Source organism: Dipodomys merriami, unplaced genomic scaffold, assembly GCF_024711535.1.
Source record: "Dipodomys merriami isolate MVZ:Mamm:240054 unplaced genomic scaffold, mDipMer1.0.p SCAF_317, whole genome shotgun sequence".
Classification (NCBI taxonomy): domain Eukaryota; kingdom Metazoa; phylum Chordata; class Mammalia; order Rodentia; family Heteromyidae; genus Dipodomys; species Dipodomys merriami.
The window spans coordinates 209,423-230,297 of NW_027204682.1; the positions used below are offsets into that span (position 1 = coordinate 209,423).

Sequence of the window (20,875 nt, forward strand, 5' to 3'; positions counted from 1 at the left end):
AACAAACAATTTCCCAGCTAGAGCTAGTAGAATGTCTGTTTTCCCAATAACATGTCTGAATTTTTATCCCATGTATTTAGATATTTTTGAAACCTTTGTCATCAACTTACCTAATTGTAATAAATGACACCCTGTTCACTATTCTTTAATCCTGGTTGGAAAATATTTTAAGACACATTTTCAGGTAGAAAATTGAATTTGTTTTCACAATCGTAACTGTCTTGGTTTGTAAGAATGAAAGAATTGTGCCTTTAATTAATTAGTTCATAAATTAGAAAGGTAACACTAACCCTAGAACCAATTGCATTTGGATTCTAAAAGCCACACAAATACATTAGATTTATTAATCCCTTCTTTGATTCAATCCATTTTTTATAAAATAGTTTGTAGTTTTGGCCAATATTTTGTTATTTTTCTAATCTTAACCCTAACTGGAACATTCAGGAAAAGCTGTGATAATGGAAGTACAATATATTTCTAATATCTTTTCCTGAATTCCTAGAACCTAAAATATGTTCAGATTTACTAAACATTTATCCCATTCCTTTTTTTTTTCTTTTTGTTGTTAGTGGGGCATCATTTCTGGGCCTGGGTACTATCCCTGAGTTCTAGGCATGGGCACAATCCCTGAGTTCTTTAACTCAAGGTGTGCACTTTACCTCTTGAGCCACAGCACCACTTTCTTGTTTTCTGGTGGTTAATTGGAGATAAAATTGTCACAGACTTTCCTGCCTGGGATGGCTTTGAACTGTGTTCCTCAGAAATGAGCTTCCTAAGTAGCTAGGATAATAGGCGTAAGCCACGAGTTTAATCCATTTCTTTACTCTATCCTCAACGCCCTTTAACCAGAAACCAAATCCTAATCACAATCCGAGTTAACAACAAATGGTTAATGTAAGTAAAATTGTTTGGATTCTATTGAATCACTCATTTTTTTGCTTCTACTTCTTAGTGGAAAAGTAAATTTTACCCTAAAGCTTGTCCTTCCCTAATCCTAACAAGAACTAAAACAGTAACTCACAGTTTAAACCAAATTATATCTGAATGTTTGAAATTACACCCACATTGGTTTTCATTCATTCTAACTTTGATACCATTCATTCTTCTTAAAATATGTTGCAGTTTTACACAATATCTTACATCTTTTTTCTTATCCTAACCCCAGCTCTAACTGGAACACCTTGCCTAATCCTAAGCCTACATATAACTGAATCATAATGTTAATAGCAAGCCTCTATTTCACATTTATCATATCTCTTGCTCAGCGTGTAGGTCTAAATTTTACTTGCATTTTGAACCTAAATTTTTAAAGTTTTAAAGTGTTTTTCTATTTCATTTTTTATTTATATTTTCTACTTATATTTCTATGTCAGGTTTTATTTTTCATTAATTTTAAAATCTTATTTTATTGTAAAGAGGCTTACAAAGGGATTACAATTACATGTGTAAGGTAATTCGTTCTTTTCTTGTAGAGCATTGGAGTTGTCCCATTATCCTTTCCCTCTCCTACATCCCTCAGTCTTCTCTCTCAATGGTGTAAAGTTCATTCTCAACAGAGTGTGTTGTGAGTATCATTGTTTCAATGGGTCATCCTGTGTTGAACCTAAATTTTCTGTTACTCTAACCCTAATTCTAATTCTGTCTGGGATCCTAACCCTAACCAAAATAATAATGATAGCTCAATTCAGAAGTTAACAAAATAATCAAGGTTTTTTTCATCCTGTTAATCCACTGTAAACTTGAATTAACCTGCAGTTCACATTAAATTTTCCAAATTAGATTATATGTGCATATATAAAGATGTAATTTGATGTGAAAAACAGAAGAGCTTTGGAGAGAAGAATAATAAAACGGAAATAGAGGGAGTATAATCAAAAGTTTTAAATATATTATGGAAAGAGCATAATGAAAATGCCACTTCTGAAAATGAATAACCATTAACAAAATAACTAAAAATTAATAAATACATAACACTGACTTCCAGTGTTCTATTTTTTTTTGGGGGGGGGGGGGGTTCGGTCGTGGGGCCTGAACTCTGGGCCCGGGCGCTGTCACTCAGCTCTTCAGCTCAAGGCCAGCACTCTACCACTTGAGCCACAGCACCAATTCCGGCTTTTTTTCTTTTTGCTTATGTGGTGCTGAGGAATCGAACCCAGTGCCTCAGGCATGCAAGGCAAGCTCTCTACTACTGAGCCACCTTCCCAGCCCCCTTCCAGTGTTTTTAAGAGTGCCATTTGTCTTTTGAAAGAAATATATATGTTAGATAAACTTTGTTTACACATAATTTATATTGTTATTGGCTAATTATTTAATTTAATGAATAAAAATCAAATAAGATTCCATGACAGAAAATATAAACAATTACTTAGTAATTGCTTGAAAAAAGTTGTAGTAATGAGTTTTAGGAAACTAAATTTCTATTTCCCTACAAAGCAAAGATTTAGGGTTAGTAATCTAGTATTTCTAGTAAGTTAGGGAACATAATTGTCATGAAAAGCAATGAACTGTACATCTTTTGTCTTGCATGAGTGATATTTTAAACATTGTATTTTATTCAAATATATACTTAGGTTTACTTTTAAAAATAAATGCAATTTTATCTCCTTTCAGAACAAGTACTTACCCTGCAATTAAATGTATTACTATATTCAGATATTTGAATGCTAAGTTTTCTGTTTAATATATGATCTAAATATTCAGAATGACTTGATTTTTGTATTTGTAAATGTCTAAGCTCTAGGATTTTTGCTTCATCAATATAAATTATCTCATGAGTTTATTGTGAAGGCTCCAGTAACCAGTGTGGTCAAAAACATTTCTTAAATTCTAAAGTTAAAAACTAATCATTTTTAACCTTTTATTATATGAGTTCTTGTCTCTTCAGAGTAATTAAACTAAATAAATACTATTTTTAAACATTTCACTCATATTGTAAATAATGTTAACATAGTTCATAAAGAGACTAATCATTTCAAAGTCACCATATTTGACGATCTTAGTGTGACGAATGTAGAGAGTATAAGAACCTTATTCTCAATAATAGATTCGGTTAAAGTAAATTAAATCATATATCTGGATTTCTAATTTGGAGGTAAATCAGATGGAAATAGGAAAATAATTACTTTGGGATTATTTTCTTCTTAAAATTATTTTTTTATTGTGAAAATACCGTACAGAGGGGTTAAAATTACATGGGCAAGATAATGAGTACATTTCTTATCAAGCATTGTTGCCTCCTCTTTTGTTTTCCCTTCCCATACCTTCCCATCTCCACCCCCAGCCAAAGTTGTAAAGTTCGTTTTTCGACATAATGACTTGTCCATCTCATTGTTGCAATGGGTCCACCTGTATCCCTAATATTATGAAGCAAAAATATCTCTAAGAAATATATTTTTCAATAAAGTGTTTCAATCCTTGGGTAAAGGGAATTATGCTCTAATATAAAATTTATCTCCAATGAGAAATTCTGCAACTAATCTAATGTATGTTTTCCTGCAGAAAATGCTGTGTCTTCTATTCTTGTCATTTGATTTTAATTATATTTTTTGTTTGTGACATGTTCCCTACTTACATTTATTACAAACTTCTATAATTTTACAAATCATGCCTGTACACATTAATTTATGTAATTTAATATTCAATCAAAATTATCTTTTTTCCTGTCTCCCACAGGGAAGGATGAGGTGCTGCAGTATATTAAATGAAAGCACTCTAAAAGAGAGTCTGTATGGAATGGAAAATTGTAACATGAGGATGGGATCATGAGCATTTTCTATTTGGCTGAACAGTACAGTACTTTCCTATAGGACTTTCCTACCATTTGATCACACAGGGAAAGCCACAAAATTTGAAGTTCATATACAGGAATTACATTCCTAAAAGATATGGCAACCTGCTCAAAAGTTCGATCTTATCACTAGTACTTTGTGCTTGCTGGCTGATCTATTTCTCCATCATATGTTTTATATTATAAAGCACATTAATAATTTAGCTGTCAGTACATTTCAAGAGACTCCTGAAATCACATCTATTGCTGTGTAATATTCAGAAGAGAGGAAGAAGGTTAAACTGATCTCTGATTCCTCCCTTTAGCCTTCAATATGCTAATAAATTGTGAAAACAATCACGTTAGATGTTAGTTTATTTTCCCTATTTAATTAGAGATTAAGCAAATGTTTTTCGCAGTAAAAAGTGATGACAATGGTATCAGAGCTCTGATATGAGCACCTCCTCCTTAATAAGTAATGCTCTATGGTCTATAAATATGGAAGCCACACTAAAATTCTCTCTCTCTCTCACTCTCTCTCTCTCTCTACACACACACACACACACACTCACACACACACACACACACACACACACACACATACACACACACACACACACACACACACACACACACACACACACACACACACACATGCAAACACACACAGCTGCCACCCAGAAACATCAGAGATCAGTTCCATTCCTTTGTAATTATAGTTGATTGGTGTTTGCTACATTTATTTTTCTTTGCTTCAGGATCTTGCCTGGACATGTATGTTTCCCTGAGATCAAGTCCCTTCTTCTTAGTATACTATGTGTCTTTGTATGCTTCAGGCCAATTAACAGTAACCTGAATACAATATCTACAATCTTGACATTCAAGTCAAACTCCATGAATTCATACTATTCCAAAATACTAAAATGTATTGGATCTAGAGACCAAAAAAAATCCACCTTGTTATTTTAGTAGGAATTGACAACATGAAATACAAGAATATTGATCAGGAACTGAGGTAAGAGAATGGGAGTATGTGGAAAAATGCCGAATATGGTATGTGAGTTAGAAATACAGAATTACATTCTATGGGCCCATTTATTGAAAACTTGCCATCTTATATTGAAAGTTCAATTTACATATACAGTTTTCCAGTTACTTTGCTTACATATCATTTCTGATCATAAATCCTCTTATGAATTTTTATAGTATCTTTTAATATATCACATGATTTGCAGGTACTTATCATTTTAAGGACAGACAGTCTACTTCTACATCTTACATTCTGTGTCAAACCCTTATTTTTATTTCCCTGTTTGCTGAAAAAATGTATCCCTGGAAACAAGATATTGACAGCAAATCTGGGTGTAATTTTCATTTAGTAAACTTCAAATATAATATAAACTTTGTATTGACTAGTCATTTTCTAACAATGAGTGATATTCATGAACACAATGTTTTGGTGCCTTTAAGTCAATTGAGAATTGATGTGGTAGTCCTTGTGTCTAATTGTCTTAACCATTATATTATTTATATATAAACATGTGGATTGCACTTTTATATATTTTATGCAAAATAGTCTCCAGGAGTTTACGTTAAAGTGATAATGGGGGGGTAGCTTCCAGTTCCAAACCTTATATTTCATTAAAAGTACTAGATACATGATGTTTACTGGAGCAATATAAAAGATGAGAACATATTTCTAAAGAGAATGCATTTATTGATTAAGACATATAATAGAGTAAAATAGGTTTCTTGCTTGAGACTGCATAAATTACATATGAATGTAGCTCAAGATGAGGCTCAGAGATAAATTCGTATTTATATTACTGAGATTTATAACACAATAAAAGAAATATAGGTATTTTAAGGAATTGGTCATTCAGAGATATGTAATGGATGAAGCATGGAATTGAAAATAGCTGAGGAAAACAATTCAACATGCAGGTTTATGATTTTATAATATTAATATGAAAGAAATGGAGCTTTTGCCTTTCTGAAGAAGAATGTTTAGCCAGTAATTTCAATATAAGGCATCAGTTGTTATTATTCTAAAGTCTTTTCCTCCAAGATAATCCCCAGTACTAAACTCGTCCTCTGTAGCGTAAGAAGTAATTATTTTCATTAGCTTTGCTTAATACTAATTTACTTGTAGCAAATAGGTTAAAATGTCTTCTCTATTTCTCTTAATGTAATAACAAATATTTCTCTCTTTCTGTCTCTTCATAGAAGCCTGAAATAACTACTTCAAAATAACACGAGCAGAAAAACAAAAATAACCTGATACAACCATCACAAATCCCAAATTATGTGAAAAAAATAACAATATATAAAATAAATCTGAGGAAAAGGAAAAACAATGGCAGAATAACAACAGAAAATTTCCCTAATTCTCTCTAATGAAACAGAGATTTAGATTCCTGGCCAGTACTCCACTTCTAGAGGGTCACACCAAGATAGCCATAATTATAGATTTACAGCTGTAATTATAGATATAATTATAGACATAAAATTCATAAAAAGATTTTATACTATCTTCACTAGAAAACAGAAATCTATGAAAACGTGCCCAGCCAGGCAGGTGACTGCTGTGACTGTATTGGCCAACATATTCAAAAGCACATCTGCAGTGTAGAAATAAAAGGGCTACATAGAAAAAAGTAGGAACAGAAATGTACATCAGAGAAAACCACATGCATACATAGAGACAATTCAACATACCATTGGACAGTCCGAACCGTCACTGGAACCATAAGTATTAACATCACAAAGTCTCACCACAAGTGATTTACACTTCTACACTTAATTGTATAGACAAAAACCTAATTCCAGAAAAACAAATCAAAAGAGAAGACCAAACCAACACCTAGCAAATCAACCAAGAACATAGAGAGTCAATTATTAACATCATTGTTTCCCCAAGAGAAAACCTCCAAATGGACACAACCAATCAGAAAAAATACAAGAAAAATATGTCAAGGTACTTCAATTCACACAGTAAATAACCAGGGATTAGAACAGACAATCAAGGACCTAGAAGATTGTTATCAAAATATTTTACAAATGTTGCTGAAAATGTGATTAATGAAAAGATAGAAAACCTCTACAAGGAAATTTGTGAACAAGATGAGACCAAACAAAGATTAGCAAAATAATTCATGGAGATAAGAAACAAAGATAAAGTCTGAGAAGTAAAGGGAGTCCAAGGAAAAAATGGATGCCTAGTTAAAAGATATGAGAGAAGACACAGCTAAAAAAAACAACCTTTGCAACCCCCCCACCCAAAGAAAAAATGTACAGAAATTCCATACAAGACTTAAAACAAATCTTTAATAAAGAGTTAGAAGCCCTAAAAAAGGACCAATTAGAAGACAGGGAAATCGAAAACAAAACAGAAAGTCTCCACAGCAAATAAATGACATAGAAGATAATCTCAGGGTCAAAGACAGAATAGGTTTAACAGGAAAGAGGAAATTATCATTTAGAACAAATAAAAGAAATAAGAAATGATATTGCCAGAAGTACAGGACTCATTTAGAAATCAAATTTCGGGTAGATAGGTATCAAGAATGAGAAGAGCAAGAAACTAAATGGATGGGAAACATATTACAGAAATATAGCAGAGAACATGCCAAACATCCAGAGAGATAGGCTCATTCAGAAAAGAGAAACCTTTAGAACACCAAACAGAGAATTCTAGTACTGAACAAGCAACCTCTACATCATAATCCATTAGAGGATCATTAAAGATCAAGGAAAGGATGCTACAGAGAAAAGACTGATTATTTATAAAGGATATACAGTGAGATAAATTACAGATTTTTTAGCTGATATGGCAAAAAGAGAGCCTGGCATGATATATGACAAACATTAAAGGTAAACAGCTACCAATCGTTAATATGGGCCCAAGCCAAACTCCTTTACATTTAAAGGAAATATAAAAATATTTCATTACAAAGCAACTTAAAGCAATGTATCTCTACCAAGTCAGCAGGATAGAAGTTAATCAAATATATCCTACATAGAGAAGATCAAGTAGAACAGCAAGTGATTATGTAAAATGCTCCCTATCAGAGAACAAAGTAAATATATTAAGAGTAGATGAGGCACAGCTCCGAACAGCAAATGTATAACATAACAGGACTTATCAGGCAATTCTCAGTCTTAACTCTCTAGATCAGTGGACTTAAATTTCCGAATAGAAGACATAGATTAAATAGTGGTATCAAAAAACACGTCGTATCCATCTAGCATCTAAAAGAGACATATTTTATTGACAAAAACAAACGCATACTGAAACTGAAAGGCTGGAAGGAAAATTTTCAAGCAAATGGACACCATAAACAGGCTGCAGTAGAATTACTAACATAAGATAAAATAGAATTAAAATTAGTTCAAAGAGATATTACATATTGATAAAGACAACACTCAATTAGGAGGATATAACATGTCTAAACATCATCAACCAAATACTACTTAACCTAAAAACACATTTCAACACATCATTGTCATCCATGAATGACCGACCATCCAGGAAAAACTCAACCAAGAAACTACAGACTTAAATAACTACATTGACCACCTACCCCTACCAGACATCTACGGAATATACATTCATCATCAGAATATACATTCTTCACAGCAGCTCATGGAAGATTATCCAAAATAGAACATATCCTATGTCACTCAGAAATTCTGTCCAAATTGAAAGAAAAATTAATTGAATTCCCATATCTTGTCAGACTGTAACAGAATAAACTTAGAATTAAACAGCTAAAACAAAAAAAAATTGTAAAACCCATGAAGACTGAATAACACGTTGTTGAATGACCAGTGGGACACTGAAGGGATTAGAAAAGAACTGAAAGTTTCTGGAATTTAACAAGAATGAACACATAAAATACTAGTTTCTCTGGGACACAGGAAATGCAGTAGTTAGAGGAAAAATTATTGCTCTGAGTGCCTACTTCAAGCAATTGGGGAAATCTCAAATAAATATTTTAATTATGTACCTCAAACTCCTTGAAAACAGGAGCAAGCCCTAAACCAAAGCAGTAGACAGAAACAAATGTAATAAAATCAGAAATAAATAAATAAAGACAAAATAAAACATAGAAAGAATTAAAAAAAACAGAGTTTTTTTTTAAATAAATTAACAGACTTGACACAACCATACCAAGTCTGACTAAGAAGAGAACTCATATAGATAAGTAAATAAAAAGCCAGCAGATTGGGAGAAGATCTTTACTTGCTCTACAACACACTATGGCCTCATATCTCAATATATTTAGAGCCCCAAAAGTTAACTCCCCCCCAAATAAAAACATATCCTCAAAGAAATAACAACTCTCTTAATAAGTGGGCTAAAGATTTAAAGAGAGACTTCTCTGAAGAAGAAATATGCATGGCCAATAGACGCATGAATAAATATGCAACATTTCTGGCCATAAAAGAAGTGCGAATCAAAGCAACATTGAGCTTCCACCTCACCCCAGTTAGAGTGACCATTATGAAGAAAACTAAAAATAACAGATGCTGGGCTGGTGGGGATGTGACCAAAAAGGAACATTACTATAGTATTGGTGAAAATGTAAACTTGTTCAAATACTCTGTAAAGAAGTATGGAGGTTTCTCAATAGAGCTCCCTTATGAGCCAGGAATGAGGGATCAAGAAAATGTCATATACGTTCACAACAAAACTCTATGCTTCCATCAGAATGAATGGCATTGCCCCATTTGTAAGGAAATGGAATCACTTCGAAAATATAATAAGTCAAACAAGCAAGACCCAAAGAATCATAGGCCACTGATTTTCACTCCTTTGGAAACAATAGAATATGTCTACAATATTCACAATAGCTCAAAAGCAATATGCATATCACCATATAAAATGATGCTTATCGAAATGAGCTCCAAGAAATGGATACAAGATGATTGTATAGTGAGCTGCTTTGGGTTATTTATATTAAGTTTTTACCCTTTGGTTTATTCCTTGTACTCACTGTTTTTTATTTCGGTACGCTTTGTCTTATACATGTTTATCTGATTTGGAGAAAGGGGAGAAAAATCACAGAAATGGTGGCACAAAGATTAACCAAAGCAAAAGTGATATACACTAGACATCATGTTAGAAATTAACTTTACAACTTTGGTGGAGTGGGATGTCAGGGTTGGGGGAAGCAGGAAAAAATGGGGAAGGGTTAACACTTAAAAAAAATGTACTCATTACTTATGTAACTGTAATGACCCCTCTTTATATCACTTTCATAATAAAAAAATAAGAGGACTCACTCAAATAGAGAAAATTAGAGACAAAAATGAGACAACACAACAGATATAAGCAAAATTGAGACTGTTATAAGAGAGTATTTTGAAAACCTTATGCCAATAATCTGGAGAATCCTGGAGAAATTGATGCTTTCCTATACTGAATCTGAAGCAAGAAGTAACATATAAGAAGTAATGAATATTAAATTTCAATAAACCACTTCCCATTCCAGAAAAAGCTAGGATTCAATGAATTTACCATGGAATTAAGGACTGCGGAGAACTTACAATATGCAGGTCTAACTCTTCAATGGAATGGAAAGGGAAAGGAAATTATCAAACACATTCTATGAAGATAGAATTACACACTTCCCCAAATCACATAGGGAATCACCAAAGAAAGAGAATTCTTTGATAAGCATTAAAACAGAACTTCTTAATAAAATTCTCACCAGCCATTTTCAGTAACTAACAAAAAAGACATATAGTATGATCAAATTGTGTTCATCCTAGGATACAATTTGATTCAATATTCTTGTCAGTAACCATAACACAAAGCATCAGCAGATGCAGGGGTGAGAAACACATGATCATCTATATGGATATAGAAATAGCTTTTAAAAACCTCCAATACCCCTTTATGATTAAAAAAGTCTGAGAAGCTAGGAATGCATGGAACACTCCTCAATATAATACAGAGTTTGGTTATGATAGAGTTAATTAGCCTTAACCTAACAGTGGAAGCATTAAGACAAAATCACGAATGAGACAAGGATGTTCACTCTCTACTACTCTTCAAAATGGTAGTGGACTTTCTAGCAAGAGCAATTGGAAAGAGAAAATAAGGGGATACAAATAGGGAAGAAGTAAAACTATCCCTTTTTACAGATGAAATGATCTTGTATTTAAAAGTCCTTATAGCTTCTTCCCTCAAGTTAGTAAAGGTGATGCTAACCTTGAGCTATGTAGCACGGTATAAAACCCACAAGAATCAGTAGTTTTTCTGTGTTACCAACAATGGGAAGAACCAACCTGAAATCCAAAATACAATCTCATATGTATTAGCCTCAAAATCCAATCAAATCTAATCTAAACAAAACAAAACAACAACAAAACTAGGAATTAATTAATTTAACTAAAAATGTGAAGGAACTCTACTGTGAAAACATTAAAATCTAAAAAGGGAAATATAAGAAGATTCAAGGATATGGAAAATCTTTCAATGTTCCTGGTTGGAAGAATTAAAGTGGCAAAAACTGCAATACTGCCCCAAACAATTGACCATGCGATACTCATCAAAATCCTAACAATATTCTTCAATGCAATAAAGAAAGCAATCCAAATTTAATATGGAATTACAAAAGTACACATGAAACAGAAGACATAGAAATGAACTCATGGGCCTATAATCATCACACACACACACACACACACACACACACACACACACACACACACACACACACACACACACACACACACACACACACAAGCACACTGGAATTCTAATCACCCATTAGAAAGGATGACTTTTCACCAGTATTAAGGAAAAGGAAAGGCTTGGGAAAATTATACTAAGAGAAAAGAGAAAGGAATGCAGACTCTCAGCAACATAGATTTCATGGATTTATTCATGGTAGCTATAAGGTACCCACAAATCTACAAGTAACCAAGACAGATTCTACCTCATCCCAATTAGAATGGCCATTATCAAGAAAACTAGCAATAGAAAATGCTGGAATGGATGTAACCAATTGGGAACTCTATTACACTGTTGGTGGGAAACTAAACTTGTTCAACCACTGTGGAATGCAGTACGGATTTTCCTGAAATGAGTAAACATAGATCTCCCTTTAGACCCAGTAATTACCCTCATTGGCAATAATCCAATAAATAACAAACAAGCTCACATGAAAACTACCAGCATAACCATGTTCTGGGCCCAGGCCCAGAGTTCAAGGACTGGAAAAAAAAAACTTACCACTGTTGTTATTTCCGCAAATATGAACCTTTTGACATAGGATACCAAATCATTCTATTTGCAGTAGCTAGAATAGGACTTAAATGTAGTGGTTGATAAAATGGCTTCTTTGTTGAATGTTAGGAAAAGATGTAGGCAGTCCAAGAAAAGGGAGATTTTTGTTGTTGGTCGAGGGGCTTGAAGTATGGACTTAGACACTGTCCCTGAGCTCTTCAAGTCAAGGTGAGTGCTCCACCTCTTGAGCCACAGTGCCACTTCTGGTTTTCTGGTGGTTAAATGGAGATAAGAGTCTCAGGAACTTTCCTGCCTAGGTTGGCTTTGAACCGCCGTCCTCCGATCTCAGCATCCTGAGTAGGTAAGATTACAGCTGTGAGCCACTGGCAGTAGGCTAAAAATGGGGGATTTTTAGAAAAGAAAATCGACCTCATCACCTGTGTCTAAACCTAGATATCACTATTAGAACACTTCACCCTCTACTCATTTAATCAGACATTTGTAAATTTTCTCTTTTCCTTCATGTGGGAATGCTGCGGTCAGTATTAACTCAGCTGTGGGACTGGATCAATTGTATGGTAATTGCTAGCACCTAAATCAAGAACTGTTAGATCAAAACAAATGAAGCCCTCATTTGGAATAATTATTTACTCTTTTTATTACAAATCTGTGCTTGATTACTTCCTAAGTGATGTTGGACCTCCTAACAGAGTGATGGCATTTTCTTTCTCTTCAGCATTCTTCCACATGTTGTAAAATATTTAAGAATTCAAATATTTCCATTGATAATTAATTAAGCTGACCTCTAAGTAAATGTGCATTTCTGGAATTTGGTCTGCTGTCTTGTTCTTATATGCGCAGGCTTACTATGATTTATTTGTTCTGCAAGGAATTTTATTTTCCAATCTTTGTGTGACCAATTTTATTCTCTCTTATCAGTCTTCCTGACCCTCTCTCTGGGGTCTCATTTCAGTCTGCCTCATAAAAAATATATTAGTTATCATCTAAATAACTCTCAGCTTCTCTTTTTTTGCCTGATTTTAAGTAGGCTGTGATAGCAGACCTGACTGGCTGTACTAACTGGAATTTTTTTGTTTGTTTAATTGTTTGATTTGTGTGTGTGTGTGTGTGTGTGTGTGTGTGTGTGTGTGTGTGTGTGTGTGTGTGTGTGTGTTTAGTTTTAGAGGTCTAGGATTACTATTCAAGGTAGTAGCTTCTCTGGGCCCCAGTGCTTCCCTGGCCTAGAGTCAATTGGTTTTTCCCTGAAAGATACAAAGAACTGGTGACTAAATTCCTGTAAAATTGTCTCAAAATGAGGCAATCTGGCATCCTTACAAAGCCATGAATAACTCTGTAGTAATCCACTTACAGAAATGGTCTATCAAGATGGCTTTTCAAGGTTGACTGTGAAAAATGTTCATTTTCAATTAACCACCATAAAGCAGATTACATCCCTGGGAGCAGACTTTTGGAAGGGAGGTTCTGCATCCTTCTTTCTCTTATGATAGATCAAACCATAATATTCTGCAGTTGTGGCCATCCTGGAGCACATTTTCCCAAGAATATTCTGTAGTGTAAAAGAGGACCAGCTATGAAAATAAAGGTGAAAATACTTTTCTATTTCAGACTGATTTATCTTGCTTATATCTGTTGTTATTTCCATTACTTCTAACACATGGATAAATTATATTAGTATTTGACAAATGGCAAAGGATTAATGGCAAAGAATTACTTTCATATATGCAATATAATACACTTAACCCAGTTATGGGAAATTAAATCTAACTGTAGAAACAATATCAGGAATATAAAATAAGCCTCAATACGCATAATCTGGCCCACATACACCATCATCTAATCAGACATTCAGTCTCTCTATAAATATTTATTTGGTACAAAATCATAAAAATTTAATTAATGAATATGACTTTTAAGTATCATCTGAAGTACTCCTCATGCATATAATTGTATATACTTGTATAAATGTCACCTAGACAGGAATTTTACATTCATGTAGAAATCAAATTTCCACAACTTAAACTAGATGAGAGGGGTCATTCCCACGTGTATTGTGTGGTGTGAATTTTACCACAGTTCTGAATCCTTCCACCTAAAACCGAGTTATGTACAATAATTTATTATTTCATGTTAAGATGAGTGTTAAGTGTAGAATACACTTTGAATTATTACATTAATTCACAGAAATAAAACAATAATGATAAATTATTTGTTTAAATTCTAATGTTTCTCAGTTTTACAATTCATAAAATATATCATTAAAATTAGTTTCACTTTCTTCTTTTCTATAGCTGCTAAAATTAAAATTATATATTAAACATTCAATATTAAGAAATCAAAAATAAATAACATTATAAAAATGATATATTATTTAACTGTGATTTGAATTATAGTGCTAACAAATTGTGATGTGAACAACATTTAATAGAATTATGGGTAATACTTTTTAAACTTACCAGCTTGTTATTTGTTACCTAATTGTGTCATTTGTTATTCTTGGTCCAAGTCATCCCTTCAACTTGTTTAATTTTCTATTTTATCTATATTGGTTTGCTGATTGTGCATTTTGTTTTCTCTTTGTAATGACTGACATGAGGCTGAAAATCTGTGTGCTATTTTATTCCTTCCTATGTAAAAGTAAAATTTCTGGTCTCCACAGCTGTTTTACTGCACTATACTACAGTATTTCCCCCTTTCCTATCTCCTGTAATGCTGCTCTCATATATTTTATTTTTTATTAAAATTCTATTGTTAAGGTAAAGTATAGAGGGGTTATACTTACACAAGAAAGGCAAGGAATTCATTTCTTTTCTAACTTGTTACCCCTTCTCCAATTTTTTACCCTCTTCCCTCCCAACGCCCCCCCCTCAAGATTATTTCCAACATATTGTCTTGTGAGTATGACAGTTGCATAGGTTACTTATTTGACCTTTGTCTCACCATTTTGTTTTTTCTCTTTCCATTCCCAAGTTCAAATCAACATATTTACAATACCCAGGGCATCAGATTAAAATACAGTGACTTCAGGCGATAAACCGTAGGTGGGGAAAACACAAAAGGATAAAAACAAATCACGTAGTACATTAAGAACAACAATCACCTTATACAGTCATATGTACATAGCTCTTGAGCTATTCTGCTCAACTATTAATATTATCCTTGATGTACACAATACTGTTCCCCAATTACCCAGTAATCCCACTTCTGGGCATTTACCCTAGTGACCACAAACAAGGCCACTCTAAAGCTACCAGCCCAATTATGTTTATCACAGGAGTATTTACCCTAGGTAAGATATGGAATCAACCCAGATGCCCCTCAGTAGATGAATGGATCAAGAAAGTGAAACACACACATACAAACATACACACACACACACACACACACACACACACACACACACACACACACACCAAAGAGATATACATAAATGTAATACTATGCTTTCATCAGAAAGAAAGGTACCATCTCATTTTTAAGGAAATGGAAGAACTTGGAAAAAATCATATTAAGTGAAGTAAACTAAACAAAGAAACATAGGTCCCGTGGTTTCCTTTATTTGCAATAATTAGTTTACACCAAGGATAATATCATGTATTTTAATTTGAAATTTTGTTCTATATTGAGCATGCAACATTATGTTCATCTTATCCATTACTGAGGGAAGCACAACAAAAAGAGCAAACCCTACTCATAAGAACAACTCCTACTTACTTAGCTTCATTCATTTCTTTCTTTTTTTTGTGTGTGTGAAAATACTGTACAGAGGGATTACAATTACACGGGCAAGATAATGAGTACACTTCTTAACAAGATTGTAGCCTCCTCCTTTGTTTCCCCTTCCCATTCCTTCCCATCTTCCCTCCGCCCCCCACCCAATCCTACCCGCTTCCCCCCCCCACTAAAATTGTAAAGTTCGTTTTCGACATAACGACTTGTACATTTCATTGTTGCAATGGATCCACCTGTATCCCTATTTAAACGATTTGTTTTTCCCCTTCCCCTCCACAAATTATACCGAACATCAAATACAGTGAAAGCAGGGGTTATACTGTGGGGAAGGGACATACAAACAACAATGAAATAGTCTTATAAATGTGTTAGAAACAATCGCATGAAAGAAAAAAAGAATACATATCTAAGGGTTCATTTCCCTAACATCACCTTATCAGACCTTTTCTACTTGACTCAGACATATACTAGATATTGCAAATCAGGGAAACCATGTAAGGCCAGTGTTGTCTCCTGTATCCTCATGTTGTACATTACAACTATATACTGATTCATCCTGTATATCTACTATCTTCTACATTGTGACCTAAATGCCCCAACAATTCCACGTTGCTTTACTTGTTAAAAATTTCTCTCTTAATTTTTGATGTTTGTGTGTGTGTGTGTGTGTGTGTGTGTGTGTGTGTGTGTGTGTGTGTGTGTGTGTGTGTGTGTGTTTACAAAGATCAGAAGACAATATTTTTCTTCATTTAGAATACATCTTTCAGGTCATTGTAAGTTGTGGCTAATGGGAGAAGTCTCTTGCTATTTTAAGGATGAAACAGAAAAAGATATTTGTGCATGTACCACAGTTGCTTTATAAGTCTGTAGTTGAACATTGAACTTCGATTTATATCTTGGCTGTTGTTGTGAATGATGATTACAATGAACTGCAAATATATTTGAGTTACAAATAGAGAAATAATCACTTGATTGGTGGGGCAGATTATATTTCAACTTTGGAGTTCTTTAGAAAGCTGCATATTACTTTCTACAAGGAGAATACTAACCTGCATTTTGTTGAAGAGTGTAGAAAATTTCCTTTTCTCCACTCCCAGCATTATTACCTTTGTTAAAAGGTAATAAAGGGCAGGTTTTTATTCTCTTCAGTACTCCAGACTGGCCTTAGACTTAAATCCAACCTCCTAAATGCTTGGAGTTAAAAGCCTTTACCACCACACGTGATTCCTTTGATTTTTTTGATAAAAGTTAGTTAGGTTTTTAAAATGAGGTAGTCAAATAAGAACAGCACCACGCACAAGGTATTCAGGTAAGGGGTAGGTTTATTCAGTAGACCTGCTGGGACCACGCAAGGTTGGCACTCCACGTGGCTGGGAAAGGCCTGGGAAAGAGAGAGAGCTGGGAAAGAGAGAGGAAAGAGCTAGAAAAGAGCTAGAAAAAAGCAGAGAGAGCTAGAAAAGAGCAGAGAGAGAGCAGAGAGAGAGAAGAGTGAGAGAGCAGAGAGAGCTAGAAAAGAACAGAGAGAGAGAGGACAGAGAAGAGAGCTGAGAAAGAGCTAGAAAAGCAGAGAGAGCTTCTGGGCCTGGGCTAAGCCTTATCTAGGGTATGGGTGGAGAAAGGTGTGGCCACATCAAATTCAGATGTGACCTCTTCCAAGTGTCCCAGTTGCTTAACGCAGATACTAGGTGGAGACTTTGCTGTGAGGACGGTGGAACGGAACTTACAGTTACAATAATTATGAAGTAGTATCATAGTAATTTTGAATTACATTTCTCTAATGACTTCTGCTCAAAAAGAATTAAACCAGCGTAGAAGTGGTATTAAATAACTTTGTAAGACCACTGGAAATTTTCAGGGCTTTAAGGAGAACATGTCTATTCAGAACTTTTGTACACTTTTAATCAAGTTTCTTGTTAATATCATCTTTAATCTTTCAAATACAAAATCAATAATTAATTCAAGGTATTAGAAAGCAACAATATTAAGCAACTCCTAACATTTTCAATTTTAAATAACATGATATTGCTTAATCATTTTCTGTTTATGCTTGAGACTATATAACTATATAACTATATAAATAAAATGCATACGCATTTTATTTATTTCACAATGATTGTTTTTTCCAAAGACTGCGTGTCTAATTTCCTTGTTTTCTTTCAGTCTCAAGTAGTTCAGATTTCAAATGAAGAATAAATGGACAGAAGCAAACAAAAAATAATATAGTTCCCCTCATCTTATGATGCCTTTACAAGAATGAGGAAAGTGTTCATCCAAGAACCGATGATAAGACATCGAAAAGAGAATCCATTCTTCTAGGTCTTTCTTAACTTTGCAATGTACCTTAAATGATGTAAAACACAATATAATGCTCAGATGCTTTGAATTTTTATCAGTTTTGCACATTTTCATATGAACTTCACCTCAGTCTACAACATTCCTTCATTATTTTGTCCCTGATATTTTTACACTCTCAAGACATAAGATAACCAGTTTGATTTACAGCATGAGAAATAATCCAACTGGCTTCCTTGGAAGAAGAGTATGGCCAATAGATTACATTACTTCTGTTTGCTCACTATATGCAATGGTTTCTGTAATACTTATCACATTCTTTTTAGTATTTTAAAAAAACTGCTGGCTAAACTCAAAACTCATTCATGGAAGTTTATGTTAAGTATTTCACAAGTTTTATTTTCCTTAATTCTTAAGATAACATTTTCTATAATGCTAATGTTATTACCATTTTAGTGTTGGGAAAAATTGTAATTAAAGGCAGTAAGTGCATGGCCCAAACACACACTGTGAGGAAGAAAATGAGTCAAAGTTTCCAAAAGTCTTTCAGCAATACACAAAAGGTAGGTAAAATCTCTCCATTCTCTTACACTCTCAATTCAATATTCATACTGTCCAAGAAATAATACCATAGCAATTATTGCCCATGGTTATTTTTTCTGTTACATTTTTTCTTCAACACAGACTGTGTTGGTGACATTGGGTTATCATGCACAGAGCTGAGCTTATAAGAAAGACAAATATATTCTGTCCCATTTTTCCAGGTTCCATTTTAAAAAGTAATAACTTTTAAATATCATCACTTACTTTCTTAAGAATCCAAAAAATGAAAAAAAAAATTCACAAATAATCACTCCAAAATGCTTTAAAAGTAGGAGATGATAAAACAGGCCCCCGTGAAGTAAACTTTCTTCTACTTTTAAAATTACTCTGCATGCCTTGTGCTGGTTGGTCACACCTGTAATCCTAACTACTCGGCATATTTACTCAGGAGCCAGAGATCTGTGGATAGCAGTGGAAGCCAATCAGGGCAAAATAAATTCATGAGATTATTTTTCAAAAATTTCAATGAGTTAGCAAAGGGCTAGGAATGGAGATGTAGCTCATATAGTAGCTCACCAATCTAGAGAGGAAAGGCCTAGCAAGACTTTGAAGCCCCTTTTTCAAACTGTGAGCACACCAACATACATGCAAGTGCATGAGAACATGTGCACGTGCACACACACACATTCATTCAAAATACCTTCATATCAGTTTTTTGCATTAATTTATTTGTTAGCCATATTGTTTGAGTAAAATAAAGGAAATAAACTCTCCCATCTCAGAACATTTTCATACTTTTCTATTTTAAAAATACTGTACAGAGAGGTCACATTTACATGAGCATGTAATGAGTACATTTCTTAACAAGGATTGTTACCTCCTCCTTTATTTTCCGTCTACCGTCCCTTCCCTCTTACCTCTACTAGTAAACTCCCCTCCCCCCTTCCCCTGCCTAAATTGTAAAGTTCATTTTTCACCATAGTGTCTTGTGCATCTCATTGTTACAATGGGTCAACTTGAATCCCTACTTAAGCATTTTTTTTCCTTCCCCTTCCCAAATTAGAGGAGCGTATATACAAGAGGTGGGCACACCAAATTCAAATACAGTGAAAACAGGGGTTATAGCATGAGGGAGGAACATATAAAGAAACAAAAAAAATCACATAGACTGTTATAAGTACGTTCGAAACAATAGCAAGAAAAAAAAAAACACTTGTGTTCCTATTTGGGCGTTCATTTCCCTTAACATCATCTTATCTGGTCATATGTGCATAGATTTTGACTTTTTCTGCTTATCCCAGACATATATTAGTTATTAAAAATTAGGAAAACCCTGGGACCTATGTTTCTTTGGACCTGGCTTACTTCACTTAATTTTTTTCCAAGTCTTTCCATTTTCTACAAATTGGGCGATGCCATTCTTTCTTATGGAGGCATAGAATTTCATTAGTACAAATAGCATATTTTCTTGATCTATCTGATGAGGGGCATCGGGGTTGTTTCTATATCTTAGCTATCTTAAACAATGCTGCAATAAATATGATTGTGCTGATAGTTTTAGTACCGTCTTGTTTGTGATCTTTTGGGTAAATGCCCAAAAGTGGGATTGCTATGTCATAGGGGAGTTCTATATGGAGTCTTTTGAGGAACCTCCATACTACTTTCCAAAGTGATTGAACAAGTTTACACTCCCACAAAGAGTGCAGTACAGTTCCCTTGTGTCCACATCCCCTCCAGCATCTGTTGTTGTAAAAGTATGGAATGGTACAGGAATTTGCCTATCATCCTTGCCCAGGGGCCATTCAAATCTTGTCTGTATTGTTCCAATGTTAGAGTACGTCATGCTGAATGGAGCATAGAACATGTTTTATATATAAAGTGTAATTGATTTTCTTAAACTAGACAATTCAACAAAAAGTAAGTATAAAAGAATTTTCATGAAATTTAAAGCCATGTACTTCTTCCATAAGCACACATTTAAGAATAAAGTCAAGATTGACATGTCAAAAACAAAATAATTCCAGATATTTGTTGTTCAAGAGATGTGTAGGAGGAGGAATTCAATTATTCTATACAAGGCTCCTGTCATAATGAACACTGCAGCAAGTGTTAAGTTTTGTTAAAAATTTTAATGGTTTAAATATATTTAATTTTGGGAATTTGCTTATATATATATATATATATAATTTGGATTCATCTCTATATTTTGCTATAAATATTTATGATAAAAACTTTGAATAATTGATTTATAATATATCCTAGTTTCATATACCAAATTACATTCA

At 33.8% G+C, this 20,875-nt stretch overlaps 1 non-coding gene across 1 annotated transcript; it reads right to left on the reverse strand.

Annotated features, from left to right (window-relative positions):
- Positions 1-20,340: 20,340 nt before the first annotated feature.
- On the reverse strand, positions 20,341-20,443 carry LOC138841350 (U6 spliceosomal RNA). Its single transcript, XR_011376402.1, has one exon. It is a non-coding gene; the product is annotated as a U6 spliceosomal RNA (small nuclear RNA).
- Positions 20,444-20,875: the final 432 nt, after the last annotated feature.